The sequence below is a fragment of the Egretta garzetta genome, unplaced genomic scaffold (assembly GCF_000687185.1).
Source record: "Egretta garzetta isolate BGI_Z169 unplaced genomic scaffold, ASM68718v1 scaffold637, whole genome shotgun sequence".
Taxonomy (NCBI): domain Eukaryota; kingdom Metazoa; phylum Chordata; class Aves; order Pelecaniformes; family Ardeidae; genus Egretta; species Egretta garzetta.
The window spans coordinates 411,506-428,642 of NW_009260358.1; positions in this window are offsets into that span (position 1 = coordinate 411,506).

The following is a 17,137-nucleotide window of genomic DNA, read 5'->3' on the forward strand; positions in this document are numbered from 1 at the left end:
GTTTGAGTTTGGGCTTGCTCGTTAACGGATTTCAGTCCACCAACAACATTTATAAAAATAAAAATTATTTTGCTGTGAAATCTGGAGCTCCCTATGCTTCGCAATGTTTACTTTTAATCTGTGTTTTTTCTATAATACAGTCTTTAGAGTCAAAGACAATCTGTGTTAGATATAGACATACCGGTATGTGGTGAGAAATTTTTGTCTGAAAATGAAGAAATACCACAAATTAAAACCTTTGGAGATATCTTGAGTAGTTAAGTTCCCATGCCTGCATAATCTATTTTTGCAATACTTAATTTATACGTTCTTGAGTAATTAAAATGTGTATATCCTTTGTAACATTATTTTATCGAGTGTATTCAAAGAAACAGAAGCTTTAAACTTGCAGCTATTCTAATCGGGGAAATTAATTTCCTGGGTTCCCCATGTCAGTGAGTAGAGAGTGCTTTTGGTTGTTTCTCAGTTTGATGCTAAATATACCCATACTTAGTAAGTGCGTTATAGTAAGCGCAGCATCAGTGACCCGAGATGTTGATATCATCACTATAGAGCTAGAGAAACACCAGCTGTAAATTCAGAGGACCCTCGGTGACATCAGTAAAATTGAGAGATGAATTTGGTCCCATGTCGATATAACAGGTGATATCCCTGGCGTAAATACCAAAGTCAGTTATTTACCATCAGCCCAGTGCATTTTCAGTAAATTCTGTTTTCCTAGTGATCACTTACCAAACGATTTCTCTTCGTTCCTTTTGCTTGAGGAAGAATGTAGCCTGTCCTGGATGTTATCACCTTCCAACTCTGAAACCGAGATGGGGGAGGGAAGGGAAAAGGAGCACCGCACCGTTAATACAATGTTTGCTCCCGCAATGATTTTGCATTACCTCCCACTGAGCAAAGCGTGGAGTAGCATTTGTGTTGCCTTGTCTGCTTCATCACTTTGGCGAGAGGAAAATTCCTCAATATCAGACTACGTTGCATATCATGTCAGGAAGTTAAAAATATGCCACAGTTCCAAACCTCTCTTTCAGATTATATTTTACTGTAACCAACCAGGATCAGGCTCTCCATCAAATGGCACTTGGAAATATCGCTCGCTGCAACTCCACTGACAGCCTGAGCAAGCATGCATTTGCTTGAGATGGCAAAAACGCGCACTGGTGTGCAGCTTGGAAAGGTGCTTGCTTTTGTTTCCGCAGTTCGTGCAGAGAACCGGTGGATTATCTGTATTATGGCAATAGAGAGATTGCAGATAATTTTTCCAGATGTCTCACAACAGTCTGACCGAATACTAGAGTGCAAAATGGGGGATGGGCAAATGGACAAAACGTGCTTTGAAAAATTTTGTTCAGGGCTAGTAAGTATGGGTATTTCTAGATTACATTATCAAAACAATTGTATTTGCTGCCAAATTATTATAATTTTCAGTTGCAATTGATTTGGGAAGTATAAATGCATTTTTAACTTTGACATGTTTGATAATATTGTAATGATTTAGACTGCAACTCCACACTATATTTGGAGCTGAGTGAAGAGGCAGCATCATTAGCTGCCATGGATAAAATACCTTGTAGAGATATAACTGTATGCAGCCCGTGGAATATAAAATAAGAGTAATGACTGTGCTTGGAATGGAAAACACTGAGCTGACAGGAACACGGTTTTAAGCGCGGACCTGCAAAATTAGTGCATGGCAATAATGCATGGCATTGACAAATTGAAAAAAAATCGACAAAAAAGATCTTGAGTCGGAAGGCGCGTGTCTGCACCAGCTCCGGTCTGCTTTGGAGCATGACTTGGCACTGGAAAAAAAAATGTAGTTTGTCAGTCTCCCGTTCAGTGTCTCATTCTGTTATCGGCTGCATTTGTTAGTAGGCTAAGTAATGATTCGCACTATCTGTGTGGTTCTCCGCGTTGCTGGAAATGCAAAGCAATTTTGACTGAGCGAATTCCTGTCCTGAGCAAGAGGATGAGAGAGACCATGAAGAACTCTTAGCCCTTGGTAAAACAACGTTTGGTGTGTGGAATCCAAAACCTTAACAGGGAAAGTAGAGCATCTCCAAAACTTTATTGTGAAATATGTTGTTACATGTGTTCCTCCTCGGTTATTCATCTTCAATTAGGGATTAGGAGGAGGAGGAGGAGGATTTTTACTATAAAATAATGCTAGTTGCCTCCTTCTCTTGAAGAGGAGTGCCCCATGATGTGCTTAATGGTATGAGATGGTGGTGCTTACTCACCTCACTGATGAGTCTGAACTCCAGGTAGCCTCACTGTCAGCCTTCTCATAGCGGGAAAGCTTCCAAAGCAGCAGAGGTTATGAGCTCTTGTACTTCTTTATTTCAGAAGTGAAATTTTGAGTCCTTTGAGTGGTGCATGCTGATGCAATATTTAGTACCATGCAAAATAGGGACAAGCAGCCAATTTTTCTTCAGCATCACTTCAACCACTGGTCTGCATCTTCACTACCGTTACAGTGAGAATTTTCTTCCTTCGTCTCGTGGAATCACAACCTTCATTAACAGAAAGAAACAGATGAAAAAATGTGTCCCCATATGTATTTATGCTTTCATGCACATAAAATGTATTACAGAGCTAATATGCCCTTGTGTATATGCACGACTGCCAAATCCATGAAATCTAGCACTCTCCAGATAGACACCTAGGTGCAATAGGGGTTAATGTTTCCCACAGCTGGCTTTGAAAAGAAAAAATTTGTGTTATGTGAAAGCATTACACTTGAGTCTTAGCTGAAAATGAATAAAAGCCACTGGAATTTTTTAGGATAACGTCAACAAGGCTAGAGATAGGTACAGTAAGAGATACCTGAACTGTTTGTTAGGAGACTCTATAGATTCCAAGACAGTCTTGTATGTTTAGAAGAGATAGTATTATTGAAATGTATATATCCTTGTAGGTAGTTTCTAAGAGTGTTCCCTGTGTGTACAAAAACAGTTATGAAATTCTGCTTTATGTTTTTTTTTTAAAAAAACCCAAAGTGCCACTCATGATTAGTTTGTGTCTTAAAGCTGCTTTAAGCAGTTTACAAAAAAACCCCAAACCACCAAAACTGCAAACCAGAATTACCTTTGTGTAAAAGTAAGACTACAACTACATTATGAAAGGAAGATAAAAGGGAAGACAGGAAGACAGTGTTGCTATATGTTCAGAGAGAATATTTTGCTGTTGTCTTTAAATAGGAATTTCAGTATATTCAGAAGCTTCAGTTCTTTCTATTTATTTTGTAAGTGTAAATTTCCCGAGTTTCTATGGTGAATATTTTCTTGTAACACTATTTGGCTTCAAGGTGCTGAACCTTACTGATGAATTTTGTGTAAGTCTATAGTATAATCAAGTGCTGGTTGTTTATTACTAGTCGTAGTGTTTAAAACAAAACAAAACTCCGCCAAAGGGTGTTAGAAATACAAATCCTACTGAGGTCCGATGGAGACTTGTGGTCTTAAGTGCCCTGATGCTTCCCTGTAACTATCAGTGATTCCCCTGTAATCTTGTTCTCCCGTCAGTAAACCCCATACCGCACACATCCCGTTTGTGTATGCACAGCATACACAGTTCTTCACAGCATTTTTTTACATGCTGGATTCCAGAACATATTAGAGTTGAATACAGCAGGGAGGAGAATTGTGCATAATGGTCAGTGAAGCACTCTTCTAGCTAACAGAGCTAAGAAAAATATTAGGAAAGAGAAGAGTTATTTTCAGATAAGAGTGGTAATTACGGAGTCAGTGAAGCAGAGGTACAAGCAAGCAGTTTGGAAAGGAAGAAGGTGCAGAGAAGGCTTCTGGGTCAGAGGGAAAAATTCCTGAAGATTCTGTAAAAGTGGAAAGAACAATTTGGGATCAACTCATTATGTCAGTGGAAAAAAAGCTTTGAAAATGAGAGACGACTTTTAACTGATGTTTGAAAGAACTAGAAAGGCTTATGGTTTTGTGAGGAAGCATGGAACCCAATCCTTGTTGTTATTAAAAATAAATGTTTAACGTAGGATTTTAGAATAGAAGATGGGTTTTTCCCCCTGCCCCAAACCAGGAAGATTTCCCTAGCAGCCAGTGTGCAATAGATGAAAACTTCCAAAACCTCTACTTGCTTTCCACTGTACATTTTGACTGCAGAACCTTTGCAGTAACTGAGTTTTCAGGTTTTTAATTGTGGTAGGGATGGCATCATTGATGTTCCTCAGACCCCTTTAAACATCCCTGCTCTAAAGCTTTGGTGACTTCACAGCTGGCAAACATTTTGCCTATGCTGTTTGTGTTACGGCCTGAGTAAATACAAAGCAGCAACACATTGCCTACATTGGTCTGCAGCTTAAGTACCTATCTCCCCCTTTCCCCACCCCAGAAATGCAGAAGTACTGGTTGAGTGGGTCTGAATGTAAGGTGAGAACATCACTTCCACAGTAATGATACTGCGTGGAAAAAGCTCTGCCTGCAGGTGTTCTTACGATAGCGAAGCTGGTCATTTAGGGAAAGCTTGTATGTCAAGCTAAGCAGAAGTGCCAGCCAGGTTCCCTGCTCGGGTAGCATGCTGACAGTAACTGAATGGCTTTGGCCAGAGGTGGGTTTGGCTGGTGGCTCTCCAAAGCCACGTCCTACGCGATCTGCTCAGCCAGTAGAAGTTTTATGAGTTATGCAATAAAGGATTCTAAACAAAATTAGCTCTGAAAAAAGTCTTGTGAGGAAGTTCTCACTCTTTGTTTACAGGGATGACTTTCATTATTAGTAGTTGTTGAAGGCTTAGGAAAATAAAACTGCTTTGTGATGGTGGATGACAACTGAATTTCGATGAAGGCAAAGTGGTGGCTTATGCAATGACTTGATTTAGCCAGGTAGAACCTTATTAAGTTTTAAAATGTATTTGAGCATCTCCATTATGCTCCATCTTATTGTGTTGCAGTAAGATAGCAGAGATGTTCTTGGTTTTAATCTGAACTGTAATAAAATTTTGCTTGAGACAAAGTGATAATTTTTATTGAAACATTCATTTTGAGGGACAGATATATAGGTATGTATCTCTAAAGCTGAGAGTGAAAATTACTGGGCTTGAAATACCATCATGAATTGTCCTTTTAAAAGAGGTGCTGGGCAGCAATTACGAAACTATTCCTAATTTCTTTTTTATATATTAGAATCATAGAATCATTTAGGTTAGAAAAAACCTTTAAGAGACAATGCACTTTATCTTTAAAACTTCTAAACCAGTAAAAGCCCTACAAAAATTCTGAGATGCTGCAGTCGCTGTTGATAGCTTTGGATTTTTTTTCCCCCCAAAAAGATAGAGTTCAATCATTATCCTTTTTATGTTTAATCCCTGCTAAAACATTCTCTCATTTGGATTAATTATTTACAATATCCTATTCTGCAATGTTATGTAACAGTTTATGAAACACTTTATTGCTTTTCCAGAGACTGTTCCCCAGTGCAGCTCTTATATCAGAAGTTAATCGATTACAAAATAAGGATTAATGCACTAGAACGCTCAACCTGTCATTTCTTTTTCTCCTGTATGTGTGTATAAGGATAAAGAAATGTTGTCCATGAATAACAACACTGATCTTTTCTATCACTATGCATCTTGACTTCGTTTCCTTCCATGCGTAAGCCCAGTAGCAAGGCACATGCTATGTTTTAACCAGAAGTGCTGCCCACTTGATGAAATTCTGCAGACTTTGTACTGCAGGAGGTCAGACTAGATGATCAGACAGGTTCCTTCTGGCCTTAAATCCGATTAATAAATCATAACCATAACCAAATAAATCAATAAATCATGTGGGAAGGATCTCTCTAAAACTGCCTTATTTGTGCATGCTTGGGATTTCAAAAGTATTTGGGTTTGTGAGAAAGAGAATAACTGAAGAGACTCTGGCTCTATAGAAGTCTCGGTTTGTGCAGATCCTGTCGCCTTTCTACAGAGCTGAACTTCCCGATGGTATTGGGTTTACTATTGCCTAAGGGCATGCAGCCCTTAATGCAAACCCCACAGAGGTAAAGTGGAAATTTTTAGATTAAGTCCACATTATCTGGTGCCATACTGATGTGCAGGCTTAGCACCGTCAGGGTTCGGTGTTCTGGAAGTTAGTAATTTTTAAGATTGTTTGAAGTTCAAACAACAAACAGTGATTCAGAGAGCCATTACTCAGAATTCTGAATGTGCACATATTAATTATTTTTGTCACCTTATACAATTATTTCATACCGTGCTTTTACCTTGCTTTTATGAAGTGGGCTATCAATTAGCTACATTGGAAAAGCGAAGAAAATACAGTACCCACTCCTCCAGCTCCAGTAAAAGAAATTACTTTTACTAAACTGCTTTATCATTTGTAACCCTCAGCAATTTCGGGAGGGAAGCAGACTCTTAACAAGAGAAATGAGGACAGTAGGGTATGCAGAGTCAGCAGAGCTAGAGTGCAGGTTATTGCTGGGTTTTGTTTGTTTGTTTTTCTTCTCAATCAAAGTAACCTTTTTTTTTTTTTTTTTTTTTCCCATTCAGCCTTCTAAGCTGGAGGTATTACCAGAAAGCTTTTTAGGGGAGCCCTTAGCTATGAAAAAGAAGATAAGCTCAGTTACTAATGTGTGCGCTGGGTACTCTGCAAGTGACACTCAGTTCTTGGCTACAGCACAGAGTTTGTGTACCTTGAACAACTCGCTTGGGTGGAGCCCTCGTTCCGTTTAAGTCAGTGATACTGGTTTTTACTCTGATACTTGATTTCAACGGAGCTGGGCTTTCTCTTTTTTTCATAGTTTCTCTGCATGAAAAGTGGGAGAAGTAGGAAAGTATTGGCTTCCTGAGGATGTTGTGAATATAGGAGCGGGAGGGAGGCAGGTAAGATGGTAGGGCTGCCCAAACGAATGCAGGAGTTACGTGCAGTATACAACAACCATTGAATAAAATAAATAAATCCAATCCAGGAATATTTGTGAAAATGCATCACCTCAGCTTCTTTCCTATATCATTCCTTTATTCCTCTGGCATCAATGGCTTTTGCTTTGGAATTAGTCCTCTTTAAAATATATCTATATGAACCACTCTGTCCTGTTCGTGGTGTTCACGCTTAGCTCCGTAGCTTGCAGTCACAGCTTCTAACTGTATTTCTTGACAACAGCTTTGAAGAAATTTTCTTTTCATCCTGATTGTCCCGTACCATAATCACTGAACTGAAAAATAGTTTCTTGTATTAGACCCATTGTCTTTCTGTGCTGAATTTCTACTTTTAGACCTTTTTTATGCCATATCTATGAGTTCGTATGCTGCCTAACATAAGAGTCCTGATCTCAGATAAAATTCTAGAGGCCACTCTAGCACGAGCAGTGATAAAATATGTATTTATAAAAGCCTTAGTGTTACTATCTGAGCATTTCTGAAATAAAACTTGTTGGTTTTATCTAATGGGTTTCTCACTGGATATTCTCAGTGTGAATAAGCTTCTGGCAAGCTGAAGCACTGTTCATTGATTATTACTGAAATTCTTAGAAATGAAGACTTCTGTTATTTTTTTGCCAAGATAGATTATTAGGGCATAATCATTAGAAGTAGCTGAAGTGTGTTTGCCTGAAAAATATCACCATCATAATGGCAGTAGTTTGTTCAAGTGATGATGTCCCTTGTGTCTGTTCTTTTTAATGTACAGCAGAAGTTAATCAGTCACGTGGAAACCAAAAGAGATCAAAGCAAGAGAGCCAGATGCTATTTCTATTATTTTTGATTGTTCTTAAATAAATGCAATTTTCTAAGAGGAGACATATCTCCGAGAAAATTAACAGTGTAATTATTACTGAAGCTATAGTTAAGAGACAAAAGGGATGTTGCATAGCTATCACTAAGGATCTTTACTCGCTGTTCTGCCTTCCTTCTATTTGTAGTGACTTAAAGCAAAAATGGTCTTGCGTGATTTTTCCTTAGATTTTGTTTTCAGTTTTATTTTTCAATGTGTCCATTCTGAGTGAGTTGCATGAGATTTCATGAGACCTAGGTCTGCCGAAAACTCTGTGTTCATTCTTAGCTTGGAGGCAACTGTGTGAGGCATTCTGCAGTTAACAGCTCAGAAGGACCTGTGAGGAAAGATTTTAAATGGCTGCAGAATAGGTTGGCTTGTTTCTTTGCTTTATTGTATGCATTTAAAAAGCAGGCTTGTACTTTGTGTTGAATGCTTAGCTTTGACTCTTTACCAAGAGAGGGCTGCTTGGTCACTCGCTTATTTTAATCTAGTAGTACTGTTGTAGCTGTGATCATCTATCGATAGAAGTGAAGCAAATTTTTCATAGAAAGCAGTGATATCTTTCACTGGAAGAATTTCAAAAAATAGCAATGGCTTCAGGAATACAGGCACGCTTTAGGCAGAGGCTCTTGTGCCCCAAACCACGTCTTTTGCTCCCAATCATAACAGCTGGTCTACTAAAAGATATTACCCCTTGCTGTGTATTTTGCATCTTGACCTAGAAATATATTATTTATTATATTACCACATAATTTTGTCTGTTAATCACTTTCAGGTAGCTGCTTTTATTTAACTGTTAACATCTGGTTTAGTATTCAAAATATCATCTGGACATTTTTAAGTTTAAATGAACCAGTTTCACTGATTTGTTAGGAAATGCTTGCAACTTGCAGTAGTTTTCCTCCTTTTTGGGCTATGTTTCTCTATATTGAGGCCCTAAGCACTCTCATGCTCCTTGCACTTCAGAAGACTCTGGGACTCCTGCTGATGGATCTTGAGCTGTGTATTATTTAAGGAACTCTAATACAAACCAGCCAGCTAAAAGACACTTATTTTTCTGCTATGTCACTTAAAATTTTGAATGCTAATTGCACAGAAAATACCTTTCTATAGTTTTTTGAAAGTATGATGTTGTCATTGTAATTATCATCTATTGCTACTGTCATTATAATCATCATTCATTAACAACAGGAAGATCAACTGCATTGTGTGTTTCTGCCATCAGAACTGTAAATAGGATACAGTTGGGTTCGGACTGTTCACAGTAACTTATAGATAATTCCAGAAGTACATAGTAAGGGCGTGGGAAATGCTGGTAGCTTAGTCTTTCATCTCAATAGCTGTAAGAATCTCTGGTATACAGATAGACTGTCGTGGTTTAACCCGGCAGCAGCTAAACACCACCCAGCCGCGCGCTCACTCCCCGCCAGTGGGATGGGGGAGAGAATCAGAAAGAAAAGGTAAAACTTGTGGGTTGAGATAAAGAGAATTTAATAGGACAGAAAAGAAAGGGAAAGTAATACTAATGATAAAAGAATATTCAAGCCAAGTGAGGCACAGTGCAATCATTCACCACCCGCTGACCGGTGCCCAGCCCGTTCCTGAGCGGTGGACCCCTAGCCAGCTTTTCCCTGACTTTATACGCTGAGCATGACGTCCTACGGTGTGGGATATCGCTGGGGTCAGCTGGGGTCACTTGGAAATCGGGAGTGAAGTTGAGCCCGGGAAGAAGGGAGGGGTGGGGGGAAGGGGTTCTTAAGATTTGATTTTATTTTCTCATTACCCTACTCTGATTTGATTGGTAATAAAATAAACTGATTTCCCCAAGTCAAGTCGGTGTTGCCTGTGACAGTAACTGGCGAGGGATCTCTCAACCCACGAGCCTTTTGATATATTTTCTCCCCCTTGTCCAGCTGAGGAGGGCAGTGACAGAGCAGCTTTGGGGGCACCCAGCGTCCAGCCAGGGTCACCCCACCACACGTGATGGAACTGGATCTGATATCTTCAGATGTTTTGTAACATAATGAAGTGTTGACTTGAACACGGATGGTCACAACACCCGAGTATACCGAGCTCACTGCTTTTCTATTCAGAAGCTGTTTGTTAAGTCTTCAGCTGATGGAAATGACCAGCTTGGAGAGAGTGGTTGTTTATTTTCTCTTTGCAGTGAGAGCTGGAGTCCCTCTTTTAATAGTAGCTCGTTATACAAGACTATTCAGCCAACCTGTGTCTTTGTCCCTGTTTTAAAAATATATAAAATTGTTCCCACATAGATCTCAGGAGCCACCCATATTTCTCTTATAGTGTGTGCCTCCCGATACTGCACCTCTGATGGCTGTTTCCCAGCTGCCATCCTCAGAATGTCAGCAAACACAACCAACTGCTTTTTTTTCCTTTAGGCTTTCAGGTTTAGTGGGTATTTTTTTCCCCTCTCTGCTTGGATTTCTTTCCAAGGGTTCCCTTCCCCCTCTTCTTTAGTTTACAGACTTCTCCAATGCTTTTTCTCCTGTGCTGATTGCAGGAACACCCACCTTTCTGTGGTTTTAGTAGAGCCTTTCATGCTCTTTTCTCTGTACCAGCCCTCTAACCAGATATTTAGGCCAATTATTCTGTTCAGTTTCATTATTCTGCTCCCACAACTACAGTAATAGCCCACTTGAAAGATCACTTGGCTTCTTTTACTGTTGAGACTGCTTGCTAGTTCCCAGAATGGCATCTTCACATCCTGTGATCTTCTGTTTATTTTTTTTTTTATTCCAGAGTTTTATTTAAATTAAAAAGAGGTGGGGGTTAAAAGGAAAACCACACACATATAAATGAGGTGGGGGTTGGGGGGGGGCTTCCTTTTACTGTGAGACTGCTTGCTAGTTCCCAGAATGGCATCTTCACATCCTGTGATCTTCTGTTTATTTTTTTTTTTTATTCCAGAGTTTTATTTAAATTAAAAAGAGGTGGGGGTTAAAAGGAAAACCACACACATATAAATGAGGTGGGGGTTGGGGGGGGGGCAAAGAAGCCCAGATATCAAGTACCTGCTTTCAGGAAGGGAAATTCCAACACTGGCAGTTTGCAGGAGACCCTGACCATCAAATACCGTTATTCAGTACATTTTCCACAACAGGACTATGAATAAAAATCCCACTGAGATTCCCAGAGTAAGTGGTGTCTGCTCTTTGTTTTGCGGTCAGGCAGAGGGTGAATGTCACCTACAGTTACCAAATGGCACCCAGAAAACCTTTACTTCTGTTTTGCCCATGCACATTCAAATTTGAAGCTTTCACTTCAAAAATCTTTAAGTGAATGTTTTAATAATCTGCATAGACACTTCACATGATAAATTTCATATCACAGTAGTAATGTCTCCCCGATTATAGATACCATTTAAATTTTAAAAAGTCTAACTTTTCTGCCTCGTTTCCTCTTTCTTCTTTTTCCCCTCTTGCCTTCTATTTTCATCACTAATATATAAAAGTGTTTGCCCTCTTCACCCTTATCCCTTCTGAATTAAAAGACTGAAGATACACAGAAATATTTAATGCTTGTTCCTTGTGTGACAGTTACCATCAGATGAGAATTTTAAGACTGGATCTGACTTGTTATGTCTTGTTAAACATAGTATATGCAGATTCTGTTGTTCTTAATACTGCAGTTGTTTATCTGAGATGAAAATTGTGCATTGTTGTTGAACAATAGAGTAATCTGTTCCACAAATTTGCATGTAGCTTGTCCATGTCTGTTCCAGCTCTTTTTTTCTCCTTCTGTAATTAATAAAGTATTTTTTTAATTGTGCAGCAAATTGCAGATGACTTGGGGTAGGGATCTTTTCCCCAAATATTGTATCAAACATTGAAACAGTATGATATACTTCTAAAGAGGAAAACAAACCCAAATGTCTCATGCCTTTTTCAGTCTTATGAATAGCAAGAATATACATCTGTGAAGAACTTGCTCGTTGCCACGTACGCAGACAGCACGAGCATGTAAACTGCTTAAATCATCAGGTATTTCTTGCCATAGGTTCCTTAATTACCTTAACTTTAAGAAGAAGATTTTAATTTCTGTCCTTGCAACCAAAGAAAATGTGAGCCTGCAACTGCATAAAGCATATTCCTGACAATACTGGTGTTAGGTGCAGAGGGGAGGATCAGCCGCAGGTAGAAGAGTCCTTTCTACGCGATGCTCTGTGCTGCCATGAGCCGATGCTCTTTCTCAGTCTACTCCCTAATGAACAGGTGCCTTGTGCCACTACGGTTGCCTTTCTTGTTAGCAGTTTCAGTAGAGAGGCTAATGATTAAACGGGCACTTCTCAAGGTCAGGGATAAATTACATACCCGGGAGAGCATGAACAGAAATTGCATTGCTATTCTCTGTACTGTATCAATTCAGAAGAAAGAGGACTTCACTTATCAGAGCTGTCAGTCCAGCACCTTCCACAGCCAGTCTGCTCATTTAAAGGAAATACCGAGATTTCTGAATTTCTTTAATTGTTCTTATACACACAATCAGATGGTGAAAAGATTCTCTGTAATGAGGGGGCAGTTACAAATCGCATGTGACAAACTGTTTCTATATTCAGAGGGAATAACTTCTGCTCATTTATTTTTAGCGATATGGTAAACTAGAAAATAGGATGCAGGCCATGTTTGTACTTCCATGGAAGTGCCCAATATTTAACTATTTTGTTTGTAAAATATGTTCAGATAAAAGATGAAGCCCTCCATTTCTCTGTATTTCAGAAGCCTGAACTCCTGTTTTCAAATCACAGATATGACGACTGAGAGGTTGTGTACCTCAAATAATTTTGTGGATCTGCATGTACCTTCTCTGAGGCAAGAAGTGATTTAGAGAGAGAAGTGAGGATAGGGCCCAAGCCTGGAACACTCTGTCTTCAGTGGACCATGCTGATTGAGCATATCTGCATTTTCTTAAATGTGATGATTAAAAACAATTTATATGAGTTATTAAAACTTCCCCTGTGTCCAACAAGCAGATTTTAAAAATCTTTTTCCAATTTAATCCAACTTTCTCTTGGTAGATGTCCAAACTACAGGGCCTAAACTTTTAGCTATATAATGAAGTGCATACTTTTGAGGTTATGTTTTTGCACAGATAAAAAAAATATTTGCTGAGACCATTTACTATGCGAGGTGTATAATCCCAGTTATAGCATATTGTTGTTAAAATATTATTAATTGCGCCAACTATGTTCATCCATTACAGGGAGCCATGCTTGAGTAGGGAAGTACACTTTTCTGATTCGTTCCCATTTGACAGAAAAAATGGTCCCACCGTTTTTTCTGATCTGTCTTCGCTTACTGTACCGAACCATTCAGGGATCATTCTTTTTTAAGGCGATGCTATGTACTGCAGTTCCATCCAGCAATTCCTGTACCTAGTGCACACGAGAAAGACAAGTTCTGTTTCGATGTTCCTTATTAAAGAATCTCAACTGAATCCAAACACAGTGAAAAAAAGACCCTTCTCTTCCCTAATTGATTTTCAGAGCAAGAGCGCACCATCTGTAGGCAGCATCCCAAGCCATTGGGATTGCCTATTACTATGGCTTGGACTTTTCAGCCTTTCGGGAGGCTATATATATACTTATTCTGTGTTTCTAGGCTTAAGTGGAAGAGCTAAATGCCTTGGCACACTGTCTTTGTACTCTTCTACATTGTTCTTTTGTGGGATTTACTCAGACCATAATCTACTAGGTCTATGTGTTGTAAAATCTTGTCTCAGTGTAGTGGAAAAGGATGACAGAGAATAAGGAGCTTGCTTTTCAGTAACAGCTAAAGATACATTCTCACTTTCTCTGTTTCGGACTTGTGAGGTACGTTCAGGGAACATCCAGCAGGTGGATATTCCCTGAACAAACTGTGGTCTGTGGAGAGCCTGTGCTGGACCAGGTTTATCCTGAAGAACTGCAGCCTGCAGAGAAGCTGTGCAAGAGCCGTTCTTGAAGGACTGCAGCCCATGGGAAGGACCCACATTAGGTGTTGTGATTTAACCCCAGCCAGCAACTGAGCCCCACACAGCCGCTCACTGACCGCCCCCAGTGGGATGGGGGAGAGAATCAGAAGGGTAAAAGTGGGAAAACTGGTGGGTAGAGATAAAGGCAGTTTAATAGGGAAAGCAAGAGCTGCATGCAAGCAAAGCAAACCCAGGAATCCATTCCCTGCTTCCCACTGGCAGGGGGTGCTCAGCCACCCCCAGGACAGCCGGGCTCCATCACGCGTAACGGTGACTTGGGCAGACAAACGCCATCGCTCCCAACGTCCCCCCCTTCCTCCTCCTTCCCCCAGCTCTATGTGCCCAGCATGACGCCGTACGGTGGCGAGAGGCAGAAACGGCCTTGGCTCTGTGTGAGCCCGGCTCAGCAGGAGCGAACCCATCCCGGGGTTATCAGCCCCGTGGCCAGCACAAATCCCAAACACGGCCCCGTACCAGCTACTGGGAAGAAAATTAACCGTACCCCAGCCAAGACCAGCACGTTCTGGTGAGTGTGAGGAGGAAGGCGCAGCAGAGAGGAACTGTCACGAACTGACCACAGCCCCCCCTTCCCACTGAGCCTGCAATGGATGCCAAGTATTCCTGGCAACACTGACTTAATACATTTGCCAAATGCAATTTCACCTGAGCATTTTTGTGTCCAAGACACCTTTTTGGCAGCATCAGAAAATGACTACAGGTCTCTGACAAGCGAATTAAAATTCCCAGTGAACATAAACTTTTACAAATGACTGATCGGGAGCCGGTTAAATTATTTGTTGTGACATTAAGCAATCTGCTGATTTAGTCACTGCATAGAAAATAGCAAGAACTCCTCATTATCCCATTAAAATTGTCCAAAGGTACAGAGTGAGGACAGCTTTCCGGCCCGCAGGCCTGCAGTGTGGAGCCAGCGCGGGCTGCCCCGGGCTGCGGGGGCACAGCCTACCCGGGGCCTGCAGGGGAGGCCCGGCCCCGGCGCACAGCGCCTCCTCCCTCGCCCTTTCCACTGACCTGCACGCTCCCCGGGCTGGTTTTTGAACTTTTTTCCCTCAGTCCTGTGAGGAAAGCGCTGCCAGGCGGTGTGTTGCCCTCTCTTCCAGGCGCCTTCCCAGAGGTGGCAGCGGTGCGGCCCGGGGCCTGGCTGTGCCGGCGGTGGAACGTGTCCAGAGGAGAGCAACCAAGCTGGTGAGGGGGCTGGAGCACAAGGCTTGCGAGGAGTGGCTGGGGGTGTTTGGTCTGGAGAAGAGGAGTCTGAGTGGAGCCCTTATTGCCATCTACAATTCCCTGACAGGAGGTGGGGGCTGTAGTGGGGTGGGGGTTGTTAAAAGAAGGATGGATGAGGTGCTTAGGGACAGGGGTTAGTGGTGGGATGGCAGGGTTAGGTTAAAGGTTGGACTCGATGATCTTAAAGGGCTTTTCCAACCAAAGTGATTCTATGATTCTATGGTGGGGCCTGTGTGGAGCTGACTGGAGCCGGCTGGAACCAACCATGCCCGGCCCAGGGCATCCCCGGCTTTTCCTCACCAAGGCCCCGGCAGCGCCCGCAGCCAGTGCTTGCCACCAGCCCCTGGACTAGGTGGTCCTGATTTCTAGTTTCCTACAGTTAAAAGGGAGTGCTTGTCCAAGCTAACGCATACTTTGAAAGCCTGGGTAGAGAGGAAGGAGCGCAGGCCTCGGGAATGCAGTGTCACACCGGCTGAAGGTAGCACCATCAGGAGAACAAGAAAAAGTAATTCCCGAGATCTTTGAAAGACTCATTTTCCCCATCTCCATGCTGTACACAGAAACACCTTGCCTTTAATTATCACCAGGTACCAGTACCTAAGGGGTAGCTACAAGGAAGATGGAGACTCCCTTTTGACAACGAGTCCCATGGAGAGGACAAGGGGGAATGGACACAAGTTGCTCTTGGGGAGATTCTGACTGGACACGAGAGGGAAATTTTTCCCCATGAGAACAGCCAACCATCAGAATAACTCCCCAGGGGAGGGGTTGACTCTGCCACATTGGACACTTTTGAAACTCAGCTGGACAGGGTGCTGGGCCATCTCTAGGCTGGGTTCTTGCCTAGAAAGGTTGGACCGGATGATCCTTGAGGTCCCTTCCAACCTGGGATTCTATGATTCTATAGCTATGCATGCAACTTCCAAATCCTTTTGTAAAAGTTTTATTGTAAGTACTCGAAAAATTTTAAACCAGGTTGCCTGTAAGGTCATCAGATCAAACATTTCTTTGCCTATTCTTGACCCTTGAATTCTTCATGCAAGGAAAATATCCCTGTGTCTCTTTCACAATGTAGGAATCTACTGGGGATCAAAAGCTTACTCATAAGAAGTAATAACAGAAGTAGCTGAAGCTATAGAATAAGAACAGACATTACCTCAGGTGCCCAGAGAATGTAAAATTTGGCATGGTAAATCAAGAGGCTGGTTAAATTCATTATTTTGTCTGACATCAAACTGCAATTCCTGTCACCACTTATAAAATAGCAAAACCTTTTGAATTCATTAATGTGATGAAATTGCTCAAAGATACATTAACACAGTCTTTATGGATAAATTAGACCTGAATGATAATGACTGAAGTTCTGCTATAAATATGACTATCCCAATACATGCTATTTCTTTAATACATGCTGTGAAAGCATTTAGAAGATGCTGAAGATTCAGAGAAATACTAAGGATAGAAATTTTGTTATAAACTTACAATTTACCATAGGAAAAATAGTAATAGTGAAAAATATAATAAAAAAATTGAAAGCAAGCAAGTAAAGGAGAGTTCTCTAGCTTTGCAATTTCCTTATCAGACCCTATCGCCAAACTTCAGCTGGGAGTTTCATGCTGAGGACATGGGAAAAGACCGGTGTCAGTGAGAAGAAAGAAAAGCTCTTTCACATGTGATGTATTACAAGACTGGAACTTGGTGCTCCAACCAAACTGGTGAGCTATAGACATAGTTTTGTTATCCCTGGAACCTGCAGAACTACCAAGGGTGGAGGGGGGCGGAACACTGAAAAGCAGAAGATGTAACCCTCCTGCCCTTCCTCAATCACAGTTGTTGTCAGCTGTAATCAATTAATTGAGCTCAACCACACCCATACTGCTAAAGCAAATGCTGAACCTTGTCCTGCAGGATCCAGTGTGGAGCTGAAAGTGATGCTGGCTCTGGTTTGTTCTGCTTATATCTTTAAATGGAATTTAGAAGTGAGGGTTTGGTTGGGTTTTTTTAATATGTCCTTGTATATTTTCTTAAGTTTTTGAATAATTTGGGCTCTTTTGTTTCTGGGGTGATGTAAAGCTAATCTAGATCAGTTTCTGAATGTATTCAAAAGTGTGCTGTGCCTTAACCTGTATTTCCTTCTATACTCTTTTTTGGGAGTCTCGGTGTGTAAGTAAAGTTTCCTTT